At 44.4% G+C, this 25,383-nt stretch overlaps 1 pseudogene; it reads left to right on the top strand.

Moving 5' to 3' along the window:
* Positions 1–3,045: 3,045 nt before the first annotated feature.
* LOC117708767 (ADP/ATP translocase 2 pseudogene) overlaps positions 3,046–25,383 on the top strand; it is a 33,743-nt pseudogene continuing 11,405 nt past the window's right edge.

The raw sequence follows: 25,383 nt of genomic DNA, 5'->3' as shown, positions 1-25,383 counted from the left end.
ATAACTTTCCGTCTCTGCATGACTACAGCTTGCAGAGCTCAGCCATGTCCAGTTCCTGACAGAGGCCTTTGCTGATGTCCCTGGAGTCTCCTTCAGGGCCCTCTCCCCAGTACTCCAAGAAAGCCCTCTATTCTACACACTGCCCACATAACTACACTGGACCTGGGGAGCTTGGCTGCTTGCTTTTCTCAGCCTGCGCCTGCTTTTTTTACTTCTGTTGTACCTGCAATCTTTTATTTATCCAGAGATACCATAGAAGGCCCATAGAGGCTGATAACAGTTCCCTGCACTCAGACAGGCTGACCTGCTTAGACACCTAACATTCACTGTGTGCTCTCAGCTCATGAACAATGCCTGTGCAGAGTAGACACTCAGTAAAGGTTTGCCAATTGAACGTGTGAGCAGGTGAAACAAAATATTTAAAAAGTAATTGTAAGGCCTTTCTTATCCCCCCCAAATCTATTTTATTCACCTTGAATGTGCCCTCAGCTTTAACTACCAATCACCTGTTAAACAAAAGTGTTCTTACAAGGCCCCATAATCATTTCACTAAGTTTGTTCTTGGAGGGCACAGTGGGGCTTGAGTGAAGCCTGGCAGAGGGAAGGAGAGCATAGGAGCACTGGTTGGGAGAAACCAGGGTCCTGACCGAGATAGAGAGCCACACGGCATGGCTTCACCTGACACCAAACACAGGAGCTTCCCCCAGACCTGGGTCCCATAGAGACCCCAGGTATTGGGGATACTCAGAGGCAGGGCCCCTCATGGTCTGCCTTACAGATATGGATGCAGACCAGCCTGCCCTGATTTTGTTACAGGACCTTCAAGTCACCATGGGCAGGAAAGCAAACTGCATCTGGATAGGGCATCAGTAGAGTGGGGAGCCCCCGGCTGCTTGAACTGGATGCAGCTCTAGGGGCCCAGCTCTGAATGAATATCTTTCCTATGACATGGGGATCAAAGGGTTGGGGTTTTATTCGCTGGCTTGTCTTCAGTGCTGGGGATTTAGGGCCCTGGGGTACTCTTCCACTGAGACATGGCCTTAGCCCTCTTTTTGTTTCTATTTTGAAAGGGTTTGTGTTGGTTAGTTTTGGGCAACTTGATACAAACGAACTTGACATACGTGGAAGCTGAGCATTGGTGGTGCACACCTTTAAGCCCAGCACTCAGGAGGCAGAGGCAGGCAGGTCTCTGTGAGTTTGAGGCCACACTGGTCTACAGCCAGGGGCTACACAGAGAAACACTGTGTAATGGTTTGTATATGCTTGGCCCAGGGAGTGGCACTGTTAGGAGGTGTGGTCTTGTTGAAGTGGGTGTGTCACTGTGGGTGTGAGCTTTAATTCCCTAGTCCTGGCTGCCTGGAAGGGAGTATTCTGCTGCCAGTCTTCAGATGAAGATGTAGAGCTCTCAGCTCCTCCTGCACCATGCCTGCCTGGATACTGCCATGCTCTCCGCCTTGATGATAATGGACTGAACTTCTGAACCTGTAAGCCAGCCCCAATTAAATGTTGTCCTTATAAGAGTTACCTTGGTCATGGTATCTCTTCTCAACAGTAAAACCTTAAAACCCCAAACTAGGACATACTGTCTCTGTGTCTCCAAAACACACACACACACACACACACACACACACACACAATTTGGGAAGAGAGAATCTCAGTTGAGCTGTTGCCTGTATTTGGATTGGCCTATGAATGTGTCTGTGAGACTTTTTCTTAATGATTGAGGTGAGAGGGCCCAGCCCACTATGGGTGGTACCACCCTTAGGTAGGTGGTCCTATGTTCTTCAAGAAAGTAGGCTGAACAAACCACAGAGGGCAAGCAACACTCCTCCATGGCCTCTGCATCCATTCTTGCCTCTAGTTCCTTCTTTGGCTTCCCTCAGTGATGAACTGTGATGAGGGTATATGAGCAAATAAACCCTCTCCTCCCCAAGTTTTTTTTTTTTTTCCACAACAGAAAGCAAATCAAAACAAGAGTCTCATGAAGCTGTCCATCCAGCTTCTAAACTCAATGTATAGCCCAGGTGGGCCTTAAACTCACTCTTCTCCTGAATAGCAGGGCTTGAAGACCCCTGCTACAATCCCTCATCAGGGACTAAGGTTTGATTTCATCTTGATGCTACTTCAGTGTCATATACAACTGAAGGATTATGTCATGCATTTAGGAGATGGGATTTGGTCAGCAATCTGTATGAAGATGCATGCATGCATCTACTCAGCTTAGATGATCCCAGGGCAGGCCATAATCCGTCAACTTTAAAGCTTTAGAATGCTTCCCATCTTAACATCTGTCACTGGTTGCATTGTGTCTCCTCCTAAAGTGCTGGTCTGCATAGGGCACAGACAGCAGGGATTTTTTTTTTTTTGCCTGGCCAGTGTGAGCAAAAGGCCTCCTGGGACTCAGGTGTGGCCAGAATGACCAAAGTGTTACAGCTCTTCAAGGAGAAGCCAGAGCTAGGTGGGCTGCCTGGCCACTGCTGTCCCTGAGTCCATGGCAGGCACTGAGAAGCAGCAGTCTGGGTTATAAAGTCTCAAGGCCCACCCCTAGTGACTCACTTCCTCAAAGGAGGCTCCACCTCCTCAAAATTTCCCCAGCTTCTTAAGCAGTCACCAGAGCCAATGGGAGACATTTCACATTCAGCCACACCAGGTTGTCTTCTAGGCCTGTGCCTAGACTGTTAGGGCATCGCCTTCATATCTCCAGAGTCACATAGCATTCTCAAGCCCAGAACTGGAACTGTCCCTAGCCACCTTCCCTATGCCAAGTCTCGAGCATGTATAGGTGTCTGGTAGCCCACTTACCTTGAGGTAGAACAGACAATCAGAGCTGCTGGCTCCTCCATAGTGCCCCATGCCACTGAGCCACAGCTAGGAAGTCACCAGGGGATCATTCAGTTCAACATATTCTGCTGCCCTGTCCTGCTATCCCTCTGCCTCCTGTACTGGGCACGCTTCTGCAGGGAGGTGCTTGCTCAGGAGGTTCTACCTTGGGTGTGCTGGAGCACATTAGGAGTGCATGGGATGCAAGTGGTGGAGGAGGCCAGCATGGAGGCTAGGATTCAGAGGTACACAGCTGGTCAGGCAGGGGCAGAGGAGAGGCCATGCCACATAGCTCTGAAGCTCCTGGGGTCTCCACCTATGGGAAACACAAACCAAGTGGATGTAGATGATGTCTGCATTGAGAGCATCTGGTGACTGAAGGGAGGAAAAGAGAGAACGTGACTCAGGTTGATGGATGACCAGCTGAGGCAAGTGACAGCATTTAAGCATAACCTCATCTCCCTAAACCATGAAAGTCCTGGCCCAGGACCTTAGAGGTGGTTGGATTCACAACCTTAGCAATACTAAGCCAGAGTCAGGGCCCTGTTAGGGAAGGGGTAGGCCCCATTCAGAAGATTCCTGAATGAAGAAAAGAGACCTTTTCTCATGGGAAGAACTTCAGGCAATAGAGCTGGTCTCTCGAAGAGACCCAAGCTTAAATATTTAATCGAAGTAGCAAAGGGCTTCACTGCTGGATTGTGGCCTAAAAAACAAGACTGGGTATTCCATCACGTGACTCCCACACAGTAAATAGAGCCATGGGAGCTTGAGTGTGGGTGTCACATGACAAGGTTTTGGTATTTCACACTGATGCCCACCAGAGAATGTACGGTATAGAGCAGGCACAAAACCACCCGAAAGCCGGAGGGCTCGTCTGATGAATGACTACCGCTGTTTGTCCTTGGGAAGCTGAGTGCTATCACAGGGGACCTGGGAAGAGTGAGAAGAAGGCTGTGCTTTCCAGCAGAGTTTGGACTGCCACCACAGTGGGGGCTAGCTAAACAGTTATCATTGCTGAGAAGTGGTATCTCTCTGGCTATCACTCTCAGGAGAGACTGGCCTGAGATCCTGACATGCCAGGATCTTTTGAAGAGACCAAACAGCTTACCTGAGTCTCCAGAGGATGTTATAACAAAAGAAGAGTTGAATGGCTTAGCAGGTCAAGATGTCTGCGGCCAAGGCTGATGACCTGAGTTGGACCCACATAATGAAGAAAGAGGACCGACTCCTGCAAGTCATCTCTGACCTCCACACGCATGCTGTATTGTGTGTGCATTCACATGAATTAATTTAATTACTTTATTAGTTAAAAAAACAAAATAAGAAACAGAATGGCTTATACACAACAGACATCTGACTCTCATAGTTCTAGAAGCTAGAAACTTCAAGATCAAGGTTGAAGCAGATTTGGTTTTCTGTCTTCCTGCTTTGCAAATGGCCTGCCTTTACACTGTGTCCTGCATAAAGAGAAAACTAGCTGAAGCAAACCCCTATAAGGGGAATTTTCCTTGGGTCTCCTCCTTCATTATCTAATTAACCCTCTAATACCACCCTAATACCAGCATTCTGGAGATTAGGTTTTAGCCTATGGTTATTGTGGGCACACAATATTCAGACCAAAACAGATTATAGCAAAGCCTTCAGTCACACACACAAAACAGACAGTTCATCCAGGGATGAAATGAACGGCAGCCAAATCTCCAGACTGAAGACAAAGTGAAAACTAGAATCTTAGGACTAAAGAGATGGGTCATCAGTTAAGTACATGTCTTGCTCTTATAGAGGACCCAGCACCCAGGTGGCAGTTCAAAACCATCTGTGACTCCCATTCTAGGGGATCAGTGCTCTCCAAAGACAGGCAAAACATCCATACCTATAAAATTTAAAATAATGATAATAATTTAAAAACAAAAACAAACAAACAAACAAAAAACACTAGAGTACATTGATTGCACAGGGTGTCAGGATGTCCCTGGGAAGACCTTGCAACACTGTCACAGTTACATGATGTAATCTCCCCCTTAGTTCCTCCCTATAGATGCCTGTGGCCCTTTACTAGGAACACATGCACACTGGGATAAAGGAAATTTCAAAACCTTTTAAGGACTTTCAGACATGGGCTCTAAAATGACAGTAAGCCTGAGGACATGTTTAGAAAATACTTAGATGAACAAAAGGTCACCATGCTTAACCACCAAAATGGTTCATGGTAGTCAGTTGGCGTTTGCCCCAAGCCTGGAGCTGAAGCTTTATCCTGGAGTTACTACCTGTTCTGACGACTGACTGTGACAGAGACAGACACTCAAAGCCCCTCACCCTCTTCATAGGCTCTCCTGACCCATGGATTGAGGGCCAGCGCAGTAATGATGCGGTGTTTTCAGTTAAACAAGACCTTTCTTCAAAGCCTGTTGTATATGACCAAGTGCCCCAGATGCCAGACCCTCATAGCCATCAAAATCAATCTAGGACAGTGGCTCCAAGTTCATTGTCTCATTGCAAAGAAAATTAATGGCACAGCTCTTCATGTGGGAGTATGCAAAACAGAACCAGGCTTGATGAAGAATTATTACATGAAAGTGAGAAATTGAGGGAAAGTGAGAAATTAAGTGAGGGACAAAACTGTGAGAAACTACCAAGAGTTAGGAGGGGCTTCAGTGAAAAAGAAGATCCTCGGATCCCCTCTGCCCACCATCTCTATAGAGCAAGGGAAGAAAGTGGACAGAAGACTGAGGTCACGGCTTTAGAGATTGGTTAATCTCTGGACTATCATGGACCAAGCCAGTAGAAGGAAGGGTCCACATGCTCTATGGTACTCATGCACTGTTCATGAGCTGCCCACTCAGGAGTAGTTGAAGCCATACTCAGACCCCATCTTTGGCTTCAATTATGACTTCAATGTCCGTTAGCTCTTAGTCACTTGGCCAAAGTTACTTGCCCTACCTTGCAGGTGTCTCAAGTACTGTTTTCGCTGTCACATTTACTAGATCAACACGTAGCTCTACCATGGCAGAAAGTTAGCTCTATCTCAGTGTCTAGGATATAGCCGCAGCCCTTCTTGTTATGTCAAACTCAGTTCCTTGTCTATAGGATGGTCGGGGATGGTGTCCTACATGGAAACTTCTTGTTAACAGCCATCCCTACAGTAGAGTCTGTCACCATGAGCTGCAGTAGAAGCAATGATGCGTGAAAAGATGAGCGTGCCTAATATGTGTTCCTCGGGGGCTTTGAGGGACGGCTGGTTTGCTTATCATTGGCTCAAAGCCTTGTCCCTCTTGTTATCTGTCTAGCTCGATTATCTTACTCCCTGCTAGAGCCCTCTTCTTCATTTTCCTCAGTGCTCCAGGCTCTGCTGTTTTAACCCCTGATCTTCCTTTTAATCCCAGCCTCTGTTTGCCCTACAAAATATGTGAGCAGCTTGCAGCTTTCACTGTGGTATCTTATTTCCATATCTCCAGAAAAACAAGCTCCTGCCTTGGTAGGAAGGGCAGAGGCACCCACCCGCAAGCCTCCCGCCCCAAGCGCACACACAAGGAAGCTGCAGAGGCCTCTGTTACTGGGATGAGAACAGTCTATGTGAGAATGGGCTGACTGTTTCTTCCCACCTGATTTGACTCCTCTCTGGATAGATGTCTTCTGAGACGTGGAGACATGACAAGGGACTTCTATACATTTGATATGACTTCAACTGCACCTGTTGTTACAGCTGTGGCTCCAGAACATGCCAGATGTGTTTCCAAACTACAGCATACAACGTGGTCCCTGGCACCTGGCCTGCTTTGCATTAATTAACTGTTTGTTTCTCTCATTCCCTCCTGTGGTGGAACAAGTGAGCATCTCAGGTTCCAAGCAAAACTACATCTGAGTCACCGTGATCATGTACTGGCTGGCTGGTGGGATTTCTCCACCCTTGGGAACGGCAGGAGGAGTAGGAGTGAGCTGCACAGAGTCCCTTTGTTGTTCCTCTGGGACTACTCTACCCCCTTTCCTACCATGCCCTGGGTCCAGGAAGATGACCTGTAGGCTCTGAGCCAGTTGGATTTTTGTCAACTTGACACAATCTAGGAAGGGGAAACCTCAACTGAAAAAAAAAATGGAGTACCTCCATCAGATTGGCCTTTAGGTAAGTCGGCGAGACATCTTCACAAGTAATGATTAATGTGGAAGAACACTGCGGACTGTGGATGGTTCAGTCTCTGGGTAGTGGTCCTGAGAAGGCAGAATGAGCAAGTGATGAAGAGTAGGCCAGTAAGAAGCATCCCTCCATGAGCTCTGCTTCAGTTTTGACTATCAGGTTCCTTCCTTGAGTTGAGCTTCCTTTAATGATGGACCATGATGTGAAAGTGTAACCCAAATAAACCTTTTTCTCCCCTAGCTGCTTTTGGTGATGGTATTTTATCGCAGTAATAGAAAACAAACTAGGACAGGCCCCTAGCCCACTGTTTGGGTTTGCCTGGCGGAAAATACTGTAAGAAGACAGGAGAGAGTTGAAGAGAGTGGTGCTGGGTTTCTCCCTGACTTTTGCTCTCCTTATAGACTAATGTAATGAATTGGCCATGTGCTCCTGCTAGCCTATAGACACTGCCCTAGAGCCCTTTCCCATGGCTGCCAGGCTCACTGGGTTCCAGAAAGCATCCCCCTCCTCTCTCCTTTAGGCTTGAAGTGCTAATGGCTGCTCTGTGCTGCTAACACTGGGATGTGGTCCTTTGAGCTTTTAGCTCCAACCCACCTTTGCTAATAGTCTTTTCACTGAATTTCCCATTTCTATGTCATCTGAAAGTACCACCGGCTTCCTACTGACACCTTGACCTACACAATTCTAAAAAGAATGACTTAGTCTATTCTCCTAGACTTTATTTGGTATTATTATCTGAATAAATTAGCCCTGTCCATCTCCGTGTCCTCTCATATCTACCCTGAGCTCTTGCAACCTCCCCTCAAAATAGAACACACACACACACACACACACACACACACACAGCATAGAAAACATCTCCTCACAGAAGCTGTGGTGTGTCACAGTGTGTCCCACAGTATATCCCTTTGTTCACACATCTTCCCTTGTAAATGTTGATTGCAATGTGTCATTGGTCTGGTTTGAGGTCTCTGGCTTCTGTGACACCATCAATATTTGATCCTCCCAGTTATCCTGTTGTTGCCCTATGTCATGGAGATTCTGTAGCTTTGGATCAGCAGGACTGGCCCTTTTGGGTGCCCCAACAGTTCACATAGGATGTAGATGTTGGAGTGGGCCAACTCAAATCCTGGATCTGGGCCTGGGTGGCAGCTGAGCTTGTTAGCTGGCCAGCTCTGGGGGCAACATTTTACACGAAGAATTATCCCGGAAAATAATGGAGACCATCAACTTACAGGACTGAAAGGTTTATTTGGGCCCAGAGTTTTACAGTGTCCACCTGTGACTGACTGTCTCAACTGTTTAAGGGCCTGTGGTGGGCAGCACAGCACGGCAGGGATTGTGAGAACACACTGATCATCTTATGGAGGCCAGAAAGCCAATAGAAAGACAGAAAGGAGCTGGGATCCCCAAATCCCTCAGATTCCCAGTAGTACCCTCGGCTGGCAGTCAGGCCGGTGCAAATGCACCTGAAATCACAGTAGTACCTAGCACGGCACATACTCCAAAGGGGGAGAACATGTTGTCCATTCAACAAATAGTGAGGCACCACTAAGGGCCAGGTACCTGGTCAGTGCTGACAGCATGCGTTGAAATGACTTGTGCAACGCTTTGGAATGGGTAGTGCAGGGGTCTGGTTTGAAGTTCTGAAGGAGCAACAGAGGATGTAAGGAGTGGTCTCCTCCCTGTGGGTGACTAATTAGCTTGTTAGAGCTTTATGTCACTGGGTCTGATTGTTTCCCTTAGAAGAGCCTGATAAAAAGATAATGTAAGTTCATACCACCTTTCCAAAGTCGCTTTTTCACATACCCATATACGGTAAGGAACATAGAGGATTTCTTTGGGTGTTTTTACAGCTCTATAGAATTCCATGAACAGATGTGCCCTCTACCCAGCACCTCGTGATTCACTGCTAGATTGTTTATACCCACATGCATTACAGACTGTTGTCATCATGAACACTCTACCCTATAAGTACCTAGAAGTGGGTCAAGCCATATCAGGATGTGTAGCTTGGACCAAACTTGCCGATTACCATAGCAACAGTATTATGGACCAGAAAGCTCCCCGTTTACAGGCCGTGATTCATATAACAGTGTCTGCTGACCACTCCCTCCCCCCCCCCCAGCCTCAACCATCAACAGTGTTATAAAACCATTCTCATCTCTGTCAATCTGGTCAGTAAGACATAGCAGCTCAGGGCGCCCTGGAGCCAGTCTGTTTCACTGTGTGTGAGGCAGAGAACCTTTTGTTGTGCTTCTGTGATGCTGATAGCACAGGTGTGTTCCAGATAGATCGATAGATAGATAGATAGATAGATAGATAGATAGATAGATAGATAGATAATAGATAGACAGACAGACACACAAGTGCATAACACTCTTTTTGCCAAGTGCAGAACAGATTGTGGGGACCAGAGCGGATGCTGCAAGCCCAGATGAAGGGGGATGGGGGAGAGAGCGGATGGCAGATGGGCTGAGAGCTAAAGAAAGAGGCCTTTGTCAGCTGCCTATGTGTGAGTGTGTGCATGCTCTTAGCGGGAGGTCTGCTGAGGGAGCGGCCCTGCCAGGATTCCTTCTCCAGTCTCTGGCTTGTGCAGTGAGAGGGAAGATGGTGGCCTTCCTGGAGACAGGCAGAGCTGAAGGAGGGCCAGGTTGAGGAGGAGGGTGCTCCAATATGTTTCCATGGTTGCTATGAGAACCCTGAACTTGCATTTACTATATCCTGTGTCTTCCTCCTACACCTTAGTGGAGTTTCAGATTTTAACACATGTTTGAGAGTTAACATATTTCAAATACCAAGCCAGTAAACCACATACAGAGATCTGCCAGGCCATCTATAGTGAGTGAGTTGTGAGGGCTCATTTGCATGAGAAGGGGAGTGGGTGGATGTAAGGATCACCAGAGGGATCTCTGGACCTAGATGCAATGCTGAAGTAACTCCTGCTAACTGAGGGTAGAGAGGGGCAGGCTGCCTGGAATTGGTTTTCCTCCATCTTTGCCCACCTGAGATATCTGAAGTCCTTTGATCTTCCTCTTCTGAGGCCCTTCTGAGCTACAGCGTGTGACATTTGTGTTCTCTGGGCGGCTGCACCAGATTCCAGCTAAGTCCCAGAGTCTACTCTGGGTAGTGAGAAAAACAACTACAGAGAAGAAAACATATCGGTCACAATGACATAGTACGTTTATCTATTGGAACAGCAGGCTCTGGCCTCCCAACGGCAGCTAAGTTAGATGCGTGTTCTTGTACCCATCTGTGTGGTATTTCCCAGGAACCCCACACCTCTCCCCATGCACCAGCTCAGACTATTGCCTTGTGAGTACTATTCCCAGGTTGCCAAAGATCAGGGCATAAACAGTTTTCTGGCTTCAGATTTGCTTTAATTAACGCTTCAGAAATGAAAGACAAAAAGAATGAGCCGCATTTGGTTCCCTGCTCAGTGCCTCGGTCAGGGGGTTTCACACTGCTTTCCAATCAGCAGCATGAGCATTGCCTCACAGCTGACACCACAGACAAAATCCCAGACCTTAGCCCAGATCCACTGACCCAAAAATTTTCAGCACCATGCAACCTTTAACTGGCCTACCAGCCCACCGGGTGATTCTGATGTACACTCAGGACTGAGGAACGCTGGCCTTTGAGAGCCACTGAAAGTTAATGGCTGGGCACGTTCTACAGACCACACATGGAGGATAAGGAAGGCTGTGGAGGAGCTAGCTACTGCTGCCATAACCAAATAAGTGAGACTTGGTATTTTAGCAAGAAGATGGGCTCTCTTTCCTCATGGCTGTTGAAATCCAAGGATGCAGTGAGACCCTCATGGCAGATAGCATCCCATATTAGGGGTAGCAGGGAAGAGATTGAGCTGCGTGACTAGAGAGGAAGCAGGAGACCAAGGAGGAGCCAGGCTCAGTCATAGCAGCCTGTTGTATGGAATTTCCTGAGACCCCACCCATGTCAAGAGACTTGCCTCTATCCTCACACAAAAACATTTATATCGACACCTACAAGGTTCCATCTTTTAAAGGCCCCACCACATTTCAGTACTATCACACATGGGGCAAAACTTTCATTACATAAAACCTTTGGAGACAAAGCACATCAGAACTATAAAAACACCCTGAGAAGAGAAGAAGCCTGGTGGATTCAGACACAACCCAACCAGATGAGAGCTCTGGGCTGAGCACAATTTGGTGATGAGACATACAGAGCTGGCAGCAGAAGCCCAGGACACAAGGTACCACTATAGGCAGCACCATGGAAGACTTAGGACAGGAGAGAAGACCCTCACAACGGTGCTGGAATGAGCCCATGGGCCCAGTTAGGGCCCAGGATGCTGAGCCTTCTCCACACTCTGGTCTGCACTGGCTCATACCCTGGGAGCTGGCCTGTGGAACTTATCAACTCTGTGGAGTCATGAAGCATCTACTATCAACACAACATTGTGTTCACATAATAAAATCACTCCCTCTAGGGGACATAAGAGATATGGCAAATAAAATATGTTAAAGGAAAGTAGTGAATTCATGCTTGAGACTAGCAATTAAAAAAAAAACAAAAACAAAAAAGCAACAACAACAACAACAAAAAAAAAAAAACAGAAGAATCCTGAGGCCATGAGTGGTGGCATGTACCCTTGATTTTAGTGCTCAGGAGGCATAGGCAGGTAGATCTCTAAGTTTGAGGCCAACTCTCTCTAAACTTTGAGTTTCAAGACAGCCAGGGCTTGATAGAGAGACCTGGTCTCGAAATGAAGAGGAGGAGGAAGAAGAGGAGGAAGAGGAAGAAGAGGAGGAAGAGTCCTCCTTGGACATAAAATAGTAATATTTTTCTTTAAAAAAGAAAACAAGCAGACATTGTGGCATGTGCCTGTAATCCTAGTGCTACAAAGACTGAGGCAGGAGGATAGTAGTGAGTTCTTTATGCAGCCTGGGCTACATAAAGAAACTCTCTAAAAATACAAAACAAGGGTCTGAAGAGATGATTCAGAGGTTAAGAACACCAGATGTTCTTGTAAAATATCCCAAATCTGGTTCTCAGAACTCACGTCAGGCAGCTGACCAGCACCTGCAATCCCAGACAAGGATTTGGCTCCCTTTTCTGTCCTCTCTCCCTCTCCCCCCCTCCCCCTCTCCCTCTCTCTTTCTCAAGAAAAACAAAATAAAACAACAGACCAGATAATGCCTATCAAAATCAGCACAACCCACTTTCAGTTCAAAATACACTTCATAGCTCTCTCCAGGGAACCAAGGACATATAAACAAATTAACAAATTTGGTGTTTTTAGAATTGGATATTAAGTAATTATCAAATTATACAATCATTAAACATTATTTAATTAATGTAACTATTTGCAGATGATATATAGATTCAAAGAAACATATATATAATCTATGAGGAGCTGGAGAGATGGCTCAGAGGTTAAAAGCACTGGCTGCTCTTCCAGAGGAGCCAGGATCAAATTCCAGCACCCACATGACAAATCACAAAGACCTATAACCGCAGTCCCAGGGGATCCGATGGACTCTTCTGGACTCCAAGGATACCAGGCCACGGTGCATAGACATATATGCAGACAAAGAACTAATCCATACAAATAAAATTCAATTTTAAAAAGTTCAAGTAATACATGTTCTAACACAATAATATAATAATAATTAATAATATGAGGTTAATAATGTTAAAATCAACCATAATTCTCCATATTAACAGAAACAATTAGGTAAAATTTTGCAATAATTCCAATGTGTTTTAAAATGTTATTTTTATTTATTATTTTAATTAATTAACTAATTTCCTTTACATTTTGACCAGTTTCCCCTCTCTCCTCTCCTCTCAGTCAACCTCCCCCCACCCCAAAATCTACTCCTCTCCAGAAAAAGGGAGGCTTCCCATAGATTTCAACCAGTCTTGGCATATCAAGTTACAGTAAGTCTAGGTGTATCTTCTTCTGTTGAGGCTAGAAGAGGCAGCCCAATGGTGAAAAACAGACTTAAAGGCAGGCAACAGAGTCAGAGACTTGCTCCCACGGATAGTAGTGCCACATGAAGATCAAGTTACACAACTGTTACATATGTGCAAAGGGCCTAGGTCAGTCCCATGCATGCTTTGTGGTAGGTAGTTCAGTCTCCCTGAGCCCCTATGGGCCCTGGTTAGTTGGTTCTGTAGGTTTTCTTGTGATATCCTTGACCTCTCTGCCTCCCACAATCCTTCCTCCCGTCTTCCACAGGATTCATCAAGCTCCACCTAACATTCACTGTGGTTTTCTCCATCTGTTTCTATCAGTTTCTGGGTGAAGCCTTTCTGATAACAGTTATGCTAGCTAGGCTCCTGTCTGCAAGTGTAACAGAATATCATTAATAGCGTAAGGGGAGAGCTCCCTCTCATGACATGAGTGTCAAGCTGGACCAGTCATTGGTTGGCCATTCTATTTCTGCTCCATCTTTATCCCTGCACATCTTGTAGGCAAGACAAATTGTAGATTGAAGGTTTTGTGGCTGAGTTGGTATCACGATCCCTCCTTTGGAAGTCTTGCAGGAGATAGCTGGTTCAGGCTCCATATCCTCCACTGCTATGAATCCTAGCTAGTATCACCCTCATAGATGCCTAGGAGTTTCCATTGTCCTAGGTTTTGTAGCTCACTGTAGAGATCCCCCTTTCCAGTTGCCAGGGAAATGCAAATCAAAACAACTCTAGGATTCCATCTTACATGTATAAGAATGGCTAAGATTAAAAAAAAAAAAAAAAAAACTCAAACAACAGCTCATGCTGACAAGGTTGTAGGGCAAGGGGAGCACTCCTCTATTGCTGATGGGACTGCAAACTTGTACATCCACTTTGGACATCAAATTGGCAGTTTCTGAGAAAATTGGGAATAGATCTACCTCAAGAACCAGCTATACCATTCCTGGGCATATATCCAAAGGACGCTCCATCATACCAACAAGGACACTTGCTCAAGTATGGTCACAGCATCTTTATTTGTAATAACCAGAAACTGGAAACAACCTAGATATCCCTCAACCAAAGAATGGATGAAGAGAATGTGGTTCGTTTTACATAATGGGGTACTACTCAGCTAGTAAAAACAATGATATAATGAAATTTGCAAGCAAATGGATAGAACTAGAAAAGATCAACCTGAGTGAGGTGACCAGACCCAGAAAGACAAACGTGGTATGTACTCACTTATAAGTGGCTGTTGTCAGTAAGTAAAGGATAAGCGTACTACAACCCAAAAATCCAAAGAAGCTAAATAACAAGGAGGGATAATGGGGGACATGTGAATCTCACTGAGAAGGGGAAATAGAATAGACATGGTGGGTGCATGGAGAGGGGGGACTGGATGGGGGAGGACATGGGGAGAGAAATAGGAGGGATCATGTGTGGGGAGGCAGAGGGAGAGAGGACTGGGAGAGACAACAGGAATAATTCCATTTTTAATAGCATCAAAACTACCCCATACATAGGAATACATTTGAGTGACTATTATAAGATATAAAGTTATATAAAATCATCTGAGGGATTCAATAGAATTAAACCAGAATCCAGGGAGTTGTGTGTAAGCATGTGACTCACACACATGTATACTGACACACTAGTTATAAGAAGTGCAAAGGGCTGAGACTATAACAATCTGTAACTAAGTCAGCATGTTAGTGATTGCGATCACAGGCATGGATCAGAATGATGAAGGGCAAACCCAAAAGTAGACCACACATCTGTAATCATTCAATTGTCTCTAGAAAAGAAGGCCACAGGAGATGGGTCAAGGGTGCTCTAGTTAAATAAATGATATTCAATAAACTTTGGAAAAGTAAGCTCTCTTTCTCTCTCTGTACCACGCACAAACATTAATTCCATTTGTAGCTGTAAACTAACAAACAATAGAAACCATTTAAAAACATTAAACTAAGCCACATTCCTTTAATCCCAGCACTCAGGATGCAGAGACAGACAAATTTCCTCATAAGTTTGAGTGAGGTCAGCCTGGTCTACAGAGTGAGGTCCAGGATAGCTAGAGCTAAACAGAGAAACCCTGTCTTGATAAAATAAAATAAAATCAATTCTAGAGTTGAGGTGGGCAGGAACTCTTACATCCTGTGTGCATATAGACAGGTCTGGTTATTTAAATGGGATGACTTTTGTTGGTCAGAAAATCATCACTCAAGAAGAGACAGGCAAGGCAGAGTGACAAAGGTGTCACACTTGAGATTTACAGATAGACTGGAAACTCAACAAAAAGCAGATGCCCAATAGGAACAACCAGGAAAAAAAATGACAAGGCAGGCACGGATAAACAAAAGAATGCTCAAAATATTAGAAACACACAAGATGGTACTTGTGCATAAAAGTCAACAGTGTACATTAAAGCCACAACAGGAGGCTGCAGGCATGCCCCTGTGATAGTGTGATTGCCTACATGTGCAAGGCCTTGTGCAGTGGCTTCACCTCTGACACTGCAAAAGCAAGCAAAACTCACATTAAGACAACCACTTTTCAGGACAGCTAAAATTGAAGAGACAGATAACAATGGGTACTAGCCAGAACTTGAATCAAATGAAGCCCTAAATCATACTAGGCCAGAAGATGGATGGCTACAATAATTTTGAGAGCAGGTTGCACTGTGAACTCAGGGTGTGCGGTGTATGTGCATGTGTGTGTGTGTGTGAGTGTGCATGCCTATACACTTACAGAAGCCAAAGAAGGATTCCAGTGACCTGCTTTATCCCTCTCTGCCCTATGCCCTAGAGATAGGATCTTTCACTGAACCTGGAGCAAGGCTGGTAGACAGCAAACCTGAGGGATCCCCCTCAGTCTGCCACACACCCCTCACAGAAGCACATGCATCTAGACCTGATGTGTTTGATGTGGGTGCTGGGATCCCAGCTCAAGTCCCCATGCTTGCACTGTAAGTATCCTTATCTACTAACCTGTCTCCCTAGACCTTATACAATAGGGCTATTTGATAAATAACTTAATGTTTTATAAAACCAAACTGTTTGCCAATATCTGTGAAAGCCAAAGACTCACATATCTTATAACTCACAACTATATGGAGGATGTTCTTACAGATATTAATTATAATATGCATGATTTAAGAACAACCTAAGTAGCAAGTAGCAAATTTTGATACACTTTCTATCATGAAATATTATACAGGAATGAAAACCAACAAGCTGAAGTGTTACATAACAACAAGGGTGAAGGTCACAATCATTATGAACAAAAGAAACCATGCACAGTGTATGCTGTTCTGGAAGTTAAAACTCAAAATAAAGCAGAGTTTATGAGTGGTGTTAGAAGTTGGTCACCTCAAAATCTGGCAAAGAAAAGGGACTGGGAAAAGTCATTAGGAGGATATGGATGGATTTGCTTTATGGAATTTCTCAAAGTGTATGATGTGTGCATACTTCAGAAAAGTGATTATTAAAAATAAGAATTGAAAAAAAATAAGAATGGGTTAGAGGTCCAAATGTATTTCTTTCATCCTGAAAATGTGAAGATAATGTCACATTATAAAATTCATGACACAATAAAAGCAATCCAACTGATGTTATTAAAAACAAAACTACTTAAATTTCATAATTAGTAATCAATAAGAATAGGCAAGATTGCTGAGCCAGCTAATGGCATCTGTCACCTGAAAACAGCCTTCTTGCAGAACTGTTAGTCGCTAATGTAATATCTATTATCCCTTTTTCCTTTTTACAAATGAGGCCACCACCGAGTTAAAAGCACTCATTTTCAGGTAGACAAGGATGCTACCAAGACAAAGCTCCAACCAAAAGATGAAAATTAAAGTATAACCTTGAAATATTTGGACTTGTCAGATGGTGAGGAAGCATGCTTACTGACTCTCCTCTTCTCCATGTCTACAATACAATCACAATGGCCACCCTAGCGCTGTAAAACAAAACAAAAAACCAACCAACCAACCAAACAAACAAACAAACAAACAAACAAAAACAAAACAGGAGCTACCTAGGACAGAACCAGAAAGCTACAGACCTTCAACATCCCTCAGCACACCAGCATGACACACACCCAACTTGTATTTATACATGACATTTGAATGAGTTTCCTAGTTATTTGGTTTGCAAGTCTAACTGATAAACCCACCAAAAATCTATAGCAAGCATCACATTAAGTGAAAATAAAAATAGCAAAATCACCATGGAAGGGTCTGTGAATCACCAAAGACTGACAGCCCAGACTCAAATAGTATGCAAAAGTAAAGACATTTATTCTGCAGAAATCCAGTGTGCAGGGGTCTACCATTCATCAAAATGGCTATCTTGAGATGAGCTGCAGGCTCAATTTAAAGCCAATTAGGGAAGTTCCAGGGAGTAAGTGATCTTTGTCCTGATTGGTTGGCTCTGTCTCTAGGGGTATGCATGGCTCTGGGATTAGTCAGGGCTCTGGGGGCTTTCCAAAACCATTGCTGGGGCTTGGGTACTTTCTAGAACCATTTGCTGACTAACTATTCTTGCTCAGACCAGATGATGGGCTGTGGTTTTTCCGGGAACTGGTCTGTTCAGTTCTGGGAAACAGAAACTTAGGCCTAGTCCCCCGAAGTGGCATCTTGCAACCTGTGATGGAGTCAGACTGGCTCAATTATCTCACCCAAAATCAGGAATAATATAATAGGACTAATTTTTAGTGCTGTCAACTAACATTGTTTTTGTAATCAAGCATGGAAAAAATGCTAAATGAATATTTGAAAGGAAGGTGAGGAGCTTGTTATTCACAGGCAATAGCTTCCCTGGAAATCTTTAGAAAACCAACGAAAAACAATCAAATGGATTCAGTAAGATAATCTGATACAATACCAGATATATAAAACTCAAAATGTTTCATGTGTTACATCTATAATTAATGAAAAATAAGATGAAAGAAGGCGCAGCAATAGAACCTATGTTAACTGAGGGACACAAGGCCTTAGCTTGGTGAGTGTCTTGTGGTGGTTTGAATAAAAATGGCCCCCATAGGTCCATTAGGAGGCCTGGTCTTCTTGGAGTGGGTGTGTCCCTAGGGGTTGGGCTTTGAGGTCACTATCACTTCCTGCAGATCCAGATGTAGAACTCTTAACTACCTTTCCAATGCCATGTCTGCCTGCATGCTACCATGCTTCCTGCCATGATAAGAATGAACTAAATCTCTGAAACTGTAAGCTAGACCCATTAACATTTAATTAATGTTGTCCTCCATAAGAGTCGCCATGGTCATGGTGTCTCTTCGCAGAAATAAAACCCCAGCTAAGACCGTGGCCAAGCCAGAAGCATCTGCTTTATGAGAATCAGTGGCCCTGGTGTTCATCCACATCTCAATGTAACCACAGCCAAATTCAATGGATTTGTGTGATAAAAATTATCTTAACAGTTATTTTGAGAGGGCATTCAAGAATAGTCACTCTGATTCTAAGAAATGGATGTACCAACATAGTCTCAAGACTTGCTACATCCCTTGTTGTTATTGTTGTTGTTGTTGCTGCTGCTGCTGCTGCTGCTTTTGGTGGTCATGTTGGGAACGTGGCCCAAGGCCTCAAGAATGCTAAGCATTTGCCGTATCACTGAGCTATACTCTCAAACCTTATCACAAACATTAAATAAATGCTATAATACTAACGGGGGAAAAGAATGTGCCTGAAATGTTAAATAAAATAATCAATAGCAGATAGATGTTATTTTAGCTACTGGAAAAAAAAACATTTGGAATCAGTAGACAAATAACTTGTTATCTAGTAAACAATGCAGGGGAAATTGGCTGAACCATGTAGAAAATAATTTAAAATAAAATTCAGAGGAGAAACATCCATAAAAGTTATGTTAAATAATTAGAAAAAAATACAAGTGAGCATCTTTAAAGTCATTAAGGAGAAAACTAAACCCAACCTGCATGAAGAAAGTGCCTTCAAATGCAGGAGGCTTTGTACTATAACAATGGAAAAAAAACAGCTTCCTAAAGCTTACTATCCCAAAGCCTTAACTTGTGGTTGTGAGAAAAAATCTTCTCTTTGCAGCAGGCAGAGACCATCACAGAAATCTACAACTGGCCCAAATGCAGAGAGCGCTTACCATGGTATGCCCGGCTCCATTGGATACATCTATGACACAACTTCTCCACCCAAGGCTCAGGGAACATCTCAGAAGAGGAGGCAGAGAGACTGCAAGAGCCAGGGGACCAGGAAGTCTAATGTGAAATTGTGTGTATAAGAGACAGGGAGCCAGCCCTTCGTGCTGGTGCATGCTGTCAATCCAGCACTAGGAGGCAGAGGCAGGCAGACTTCCCCAAGTTTCAAGCCAGCTCTCCTGCATGGTTCCAGTCTATCCAGGGCCACTCAGTGAGACCTGTCTTAACAACAAACAAACACCTGACCGGAAAGCTACACGCATGATACCTGAAAAACATGGTTGCCTAAACAAGACCTGAATGGCAACAACACTGGACATATTAACGTGGAAGACAGATGTCACCTTGTCCCACCCCTGGACAAAGGTATACAAGCTGCTAAGGACCACTGAAAGAGGTACAACTAGTCTTCCCCAGTAATGAGCCTCCTAAGTGTTCATCCAAACGAAGTGGTTAGCCCTGGAATTGTACACACACACAAACCAAACTAGATGGACTCAGCAGATTGTATGTATATATGCATGTAATATATATACATATATATACACAATATATACATTAATATATATTATATGCATATATACATACAACCTGCTGAGTCCATCTACCCTGTGTATATGTGTGTGTGTGTGTATATATATATATATATACACACACACAGACATATATGTGCATGTATATGTTTTTAACAATGATAATAAACAAAAAGAGGCTATAGGAGGGATTGGATGAAGAAAAGGGAATGGGAAAGTGACATAATTACATTTTCATTAAAAATAAAATTCTAAAAAAAAATTAAAAATAGCTCCAATGTGAGAGCAAGCACACTAAAATAAATGACAAATCACAAACAGAAATACTTCAAAATACTTCCTAAGCCCATAATTAGGATAGCAATCACAGCACTAACTCCTGTCAGTCAGTAGGGGAAAAAAAGCCTGCTGGTGGGGGAAAAACGGCCAAGAACATGCCTGATAATTAACAACACAAACACAACCATAGACCTGTTCAGCAGTCTTACGCACATAGAAGTGGGGCGGAGAGGCCATGCCTACCATGCATAACGCCTGGGTTTAACCATAAGCAAAGCAAAAAAGGTGACTGAGCCTTTCCAGTAATCACAGAAATTAAAGTTAAAATAAACTGCCACTTCCCGCCATCGCACTGGCACACTAGTAACTCAGGTAACACCACATCTTGGCAGTATTTCCGGTAAAACAAGCCATTCTTTCTATAAATGGCGGGTAGGAATGCAAAGGTGGCATTAGCAAAAATGTGAATGTTGTAAATTATGTCATCAACGGTTCCTTCTCCAGAGATCTGCTCTAGGAAAAGAAGCTGAGGGGGATGCCCTCTATGACATTGCATGCCACAGAGGGAGCCTGGGAGTGACCTACTGCTCACTGTGCGAGCCTGGGACTGACTAGCCTAACACTGAAGAAGCCACACTGACCCCATGGCCAAGGCTTAGAATGATGGCAAAGGACCATGTCTATTTGGGATTCATTTCTTTGTAAAGTCCACTCCTACATCTCCTTCCTTTGTCTTTCCTCTGCATGCAGATGTGGTCATTGTGCAGCTGTGTGCTAATCATGGAGGAAAGGCTGGAGAATGGCTCACCTGAGGTCATGGAGTCTCTTAGTCCATGTCTTCACTTCAGATGCATACCTCACATTACCTGAGACACCATCCTCCATTACTGCAAACCTCTTCAGACAGACTTTCTCTCGCTTGCAACTGAAACCATTCCTAATTGACTCAGCGTGTGCTAAATAGCATGACTGCTGTGTTTGATATGAAATGCCCCCCTACAGGCGTGTGTGTTTGGTCCCCCAGATGCTGGGGAACCTTGGGAAAGCCATGGAACCTACAGGAGGCAGAGACTTGCTAGAGGAAATAAGGCATTAGGGGTGGGACTTGAGGCTTTGTAGCTTGGCCCTACTTCCTGTCCTGTGTGTTTCCAGGGGGCTGATGGGATGTGACAGGCTGTCTTCATGTTCAGACAGCTGTCCTTTCAAACCATGATGAACTGAGTCCCCTAGGGATCTTTGAGACAAATAAACCTTCTCAGATATACATAGAGCCCCACCTGCTACCACATCCCATGTCTCTGAATTTCTTATTTTTCTGAAGCTTGTTTATCAGCTATTTCTTCTATGACTCATGCATTAACATATTGCCCGAAACCCTTGCTAGGCCCAAGGTCACAGTTTCATCTTAGGAATCCAGAACGTTTATGAGTTTAAATTTTACATTTAGATGTATAGTCTATTTGAGTTAATTGTCATGTACTGTTGCAGGATATTTGATCACACTGTGACTTTTTTATTTACATGAAATTATGTTTGGAAGATGGGAGAATGGAATAATGACAGAAAAGTGGAGAGGAGGAGGAAGTAAGTGGGTGTCCAGGAAGAAATAGAAATATAGAAAAGGTTACCTTTCATAGTACGGGCTCAACAGAAAACACGGAGCACTGAAAAGCGACTGGCTGTGTGGCTAGGCTGGGGAAAGTCACATCACAGCCTGAGTGAGGGACAATACCAAGCTTTATCACAATGCTCAGGCCAGACACAATTTCAGACTCAGAAGTTATTTATTTCTGAAATTTTTTATTTACTGTTTTTGCACTGCAGTACAGTGTGGACAAAATGACTACTGTATTTCAGAGACAGGATGTTTATAAGGAAACTTCTTTCTTTAAGTAACCAATCAGTAAAGTGTGCTGGTTCATTTCATACAGTTAAAGCAAAGCAGTGTCTGTATCTGTCAGAATACGGTCCAGGAATGGAGCTGTGTGAGAATTCTGAGTGCTTGTAACTCTGACAGACTAAGGCAAGAGTCTTGTGATCTCAGTTCCTTCAAAACCACGGAACTGTTCTTACGTTGTGTTTTCCTGCTCCTCCCAGGTGGCGTGGAGAAGAGTGAGCTTACTTCAGATTACTCATTACACTGGGTTTTATTTGTTTGTACGCCTCTATGGAAAAGCATGTTTCTGCCACCTGAGGCTTGCCCTTGTGACTGGACACTTGTGTGACTCTCCTCACCTTCATCTGTTGCTATGAACAAAGTTGGCGATTGCATGAGGCTTTAGTCTGCCTCATTGGCTGGCTCCATTCTCCCAAGTCTTGCTGCCTCAAGAGCAGTCAAAAGTATAAGCCTTGAGCAGGGTGCTGTTGCCTCCCAGAGTACAGAGCATGAGCTAACTTATATGAGGAGGGACAACAGTAGCCAATAGAGTTCTGACACACAAGGCTGGGCGCTTTATATAGCCTTATTTCAAGTGGTAGTTTTGTCAGGGATACCTGACCTAAATAACCAACAAGCCACCAGTTGTCAGGGATTGAACATGGGGGAAAAAGAACCATAGAGAGTGGGAGGAAGTCAGAAGGATAGAGAGATGCACAGGAATAGAAAGGAGGGGCATTCAGTTTGAAGGGGTTTAAAGACAGTGTGACCTACGCCCGTTTACTAACATTTAGGAGGCAGAGACAGGCAGATTTTTGTAAGTTCAAGATCAGCATGGTATAATCAGTGAGTTCCAAGCCAGCCAAAGCTACATAGTAAGACACACAAAATAAAAGAAAAAAAAGGAAAGTAAATATATATATATACATATATATATGTATATATATATACATATATATATGTATGTTTTAGAAAGACATCATAAAGGTGACAAAAATTAGGTAGGTCATAATGACAGCGAGACAGAGAAACAGAGACCAACAAACCTGAATACAGCTCCTAAACATCTACACACATCTATCTACAGGCAATGGGCTGTGTGTGTGTGTGACAGGCAATGGGCTGTGTGTGACAGGCAATGGGCTGTGTGTGTGTGTGTGTGTGTGTGTGTGTGTGTGTGTGTGTGTCTGTGTGTGTGTCTCTGTGTGTCTTTGTGTGTCTTTGTGTGTCTTTGTGTGTCTTTGTGTCTGTCTGTCACTATGTGTGTATCTGTCTCTTTGTCTGTCTGTCTCTGAGTATGTCTCTGTGTTTGTTTATTTCAGTCTCTCTCTTTCCCTCTGTCTCTGTCTCCCTGTCTCTCTCTCTCTTTCTCTCTGTCTCTCTGTATCTCTCTGTCTCTCTCTCCATCCTTCCATCTCTCTCTCTCTTCTCTCTGTCTCTGTCTCTCTCTTTGTATGTGTGTGTGTGTGTGTGTGTGTGTGTGTGTGTGTGTGTGTGTGTGTGTTGCCTGTGCCCATAGGAGCATATATGAAGGCCAGCCATCTTCACCTTATTGCCTTATTTCTGAGACAGGTTTTTCCTTTCAACCCAGATCTAAACTGTCTGACCAACATGTCCCCAGGATCCACCAGTCTAGACTTCTCCTAAAAGGCAACTGATTTTTTTTCAAATTTGAAAAAAAAAGATTGCTTGAATAAATGTGTATCTGTATACAAAAAGATGGACTTTAAGCCATATCATGCACTGTGCATTGTTGTTTTTAAAACAAAACCTCAATTGTTCAATTTTACCAAATGAAGACTCAGGAGCCGGATGCTGGGATGAAAGCCTACTAGTTCAGAGAGGCAAGAAAGCACCTAGCTGACCTTCCCTCTCAACCGACATCTCAGGAGGAAATGCTCCTTCTCCTTCTTCACACTGTCTTTAGAACCCGTCACACTGAATGCCCCTCCTTTCTCTTCCTGTGCATCTGTCCATCCTTCTGACTTCCTCCCACTCTCTATGGATTTTCCCCATGTTCAACCTCTCACAACTGGTGGCTTGCTGGTTATTAAATAAAGTCTTGACCTATGGTTGACTTTATTTAATAAACAGAAAGCTCTTGGATTAGCTAGAGCTGAGCCACACCACAACTAGAAACAGGGTTTTCCAGTACATAATCTCAGGGTTGACAGTGTGATCAAATATCCTCCAACGGTTCATGACAATGAACTCAAATAGACCATACATCTAAATGCAAAATGTAAACTCATAAAATTCTGGATTCCTAAGATGAAACTGTGACCTTGGGTTCAGCAAGGGTTTTGGGCAATATATTAATGTATGAGTCATAGAGGAAATAGCTGATAAACAAGCTTCAGAAGGATGAGAGACTCTGAGACACAAAGAGCACCACCTGCTGCCACACAGTGCAGTGCTGGAAGAGGAAGAGTCCAGAGACCTACTTGCAGCAGAAGACACACAGAGACCCACCCACTGCTACACCACATGGGTGCGGGAGGGAGAAGACATTCATAGACCTGCCCGCCACCATGACATCTGGGTGGGCTATAGATACCTAGAGGCCCACTTGCCACCATGCCATGTTCCATGGGCAGAGGAAGTCACCCAGAGGCCTGCCAGCCACATGGCCCACCTGCAGGAGTTACACAATGTGCAAGTGTGTGGTGGACAGATGGGAGAGAAAGAGAAGCCGAACAGCTTGAGCATTATGGAGAGGGAACTGGAGATGGGAGGGATGAGAGGAATGACCTGCTGTAAGCAGCCAGCCCTACCACCTGAGGCCATGGTGAAGTCCCTGCCATTCCACCACTGGGCTCCATGTCTGGGTCCATGGCTATGCAGTAGCAGAGGTCAGTATAGATGTCTGTGGTTCATATTACCCCCAAAGACCATGGGAATGTTCCCGGTCTGGGCAGCTTCCTGGGTCCACATGGACATCCAGGGGCTGAGCAGAACTTGCCCCTCACTGGAGACTCCAGCCCACCCCTCAAAGGAGAGCAGGCCCTGTGCAGCACAATGGAGCTGGCCCTGGTGGCAGGGCCACCGGTGAGCCAGCCCTGAAGGTTTGAGTGTAGGAGAGCTGACCCCGACATTCATCTGCTGTGGGGTGGTGGAGGTGTGGAGGTGATGCCCTCTCCACCCACCTTGCCCCTCATCCCCTCTGGCAATCAGGATTGCCAGCCCTGACATCCTGAAAGCAGGAGAACTGGTCCACAAATGCATGCGCAGATGTGTATCTACCCATCAGCATGCATGCCCCTCAGTGGAAAAATAGATTCCAAGATGGTGAATGGCACTCAGGCAGAGTGGAGTCTCCAGGAAATAATCTGGGGAATACTGAAAAATAAATTATCAGAAAAATAATGGACACCCAAAGAGCTGGAGAAAAGCTCTTGCCCAGGTCATCAACAGCAATAGAAGATTGAAAAGCCAAAATTTTCCTCCCCGCTAGCACTGGGTGCCTGACACTGGCCACTGACAAAACATACTAAATGACTTCTAAGGCATTTAGTAAACCATACTGTGGAGAAACTCAGATCAAGTAACTGTAATTGTTTTCAAAACCTATTTTTAATGATGGTTCTTAAATGCTTTAACCTCCCTTGTAG

Source organism: Arvicanthis niloticus, chromosome 1 (assembly GCF_011762505.2).
Source record: "Arvicanthis niloticus isolate mArvNil1 chromosome 1, mArvNil1.pat.X, whole genome shotgun sequence".
In the NCBI taxonomy this organism is placed as follows: Eukaryota; Metazoa; Chordata; class Mammalia; order Rodentia; family Muridae; genus Arvicanthis; species Arvicanthis niloticus.
The sequence above is the reverse complement of the archived record's forward strand: the minus strand, read 5'-3'. Positions and strand labels throughout refer to the sequence as shown.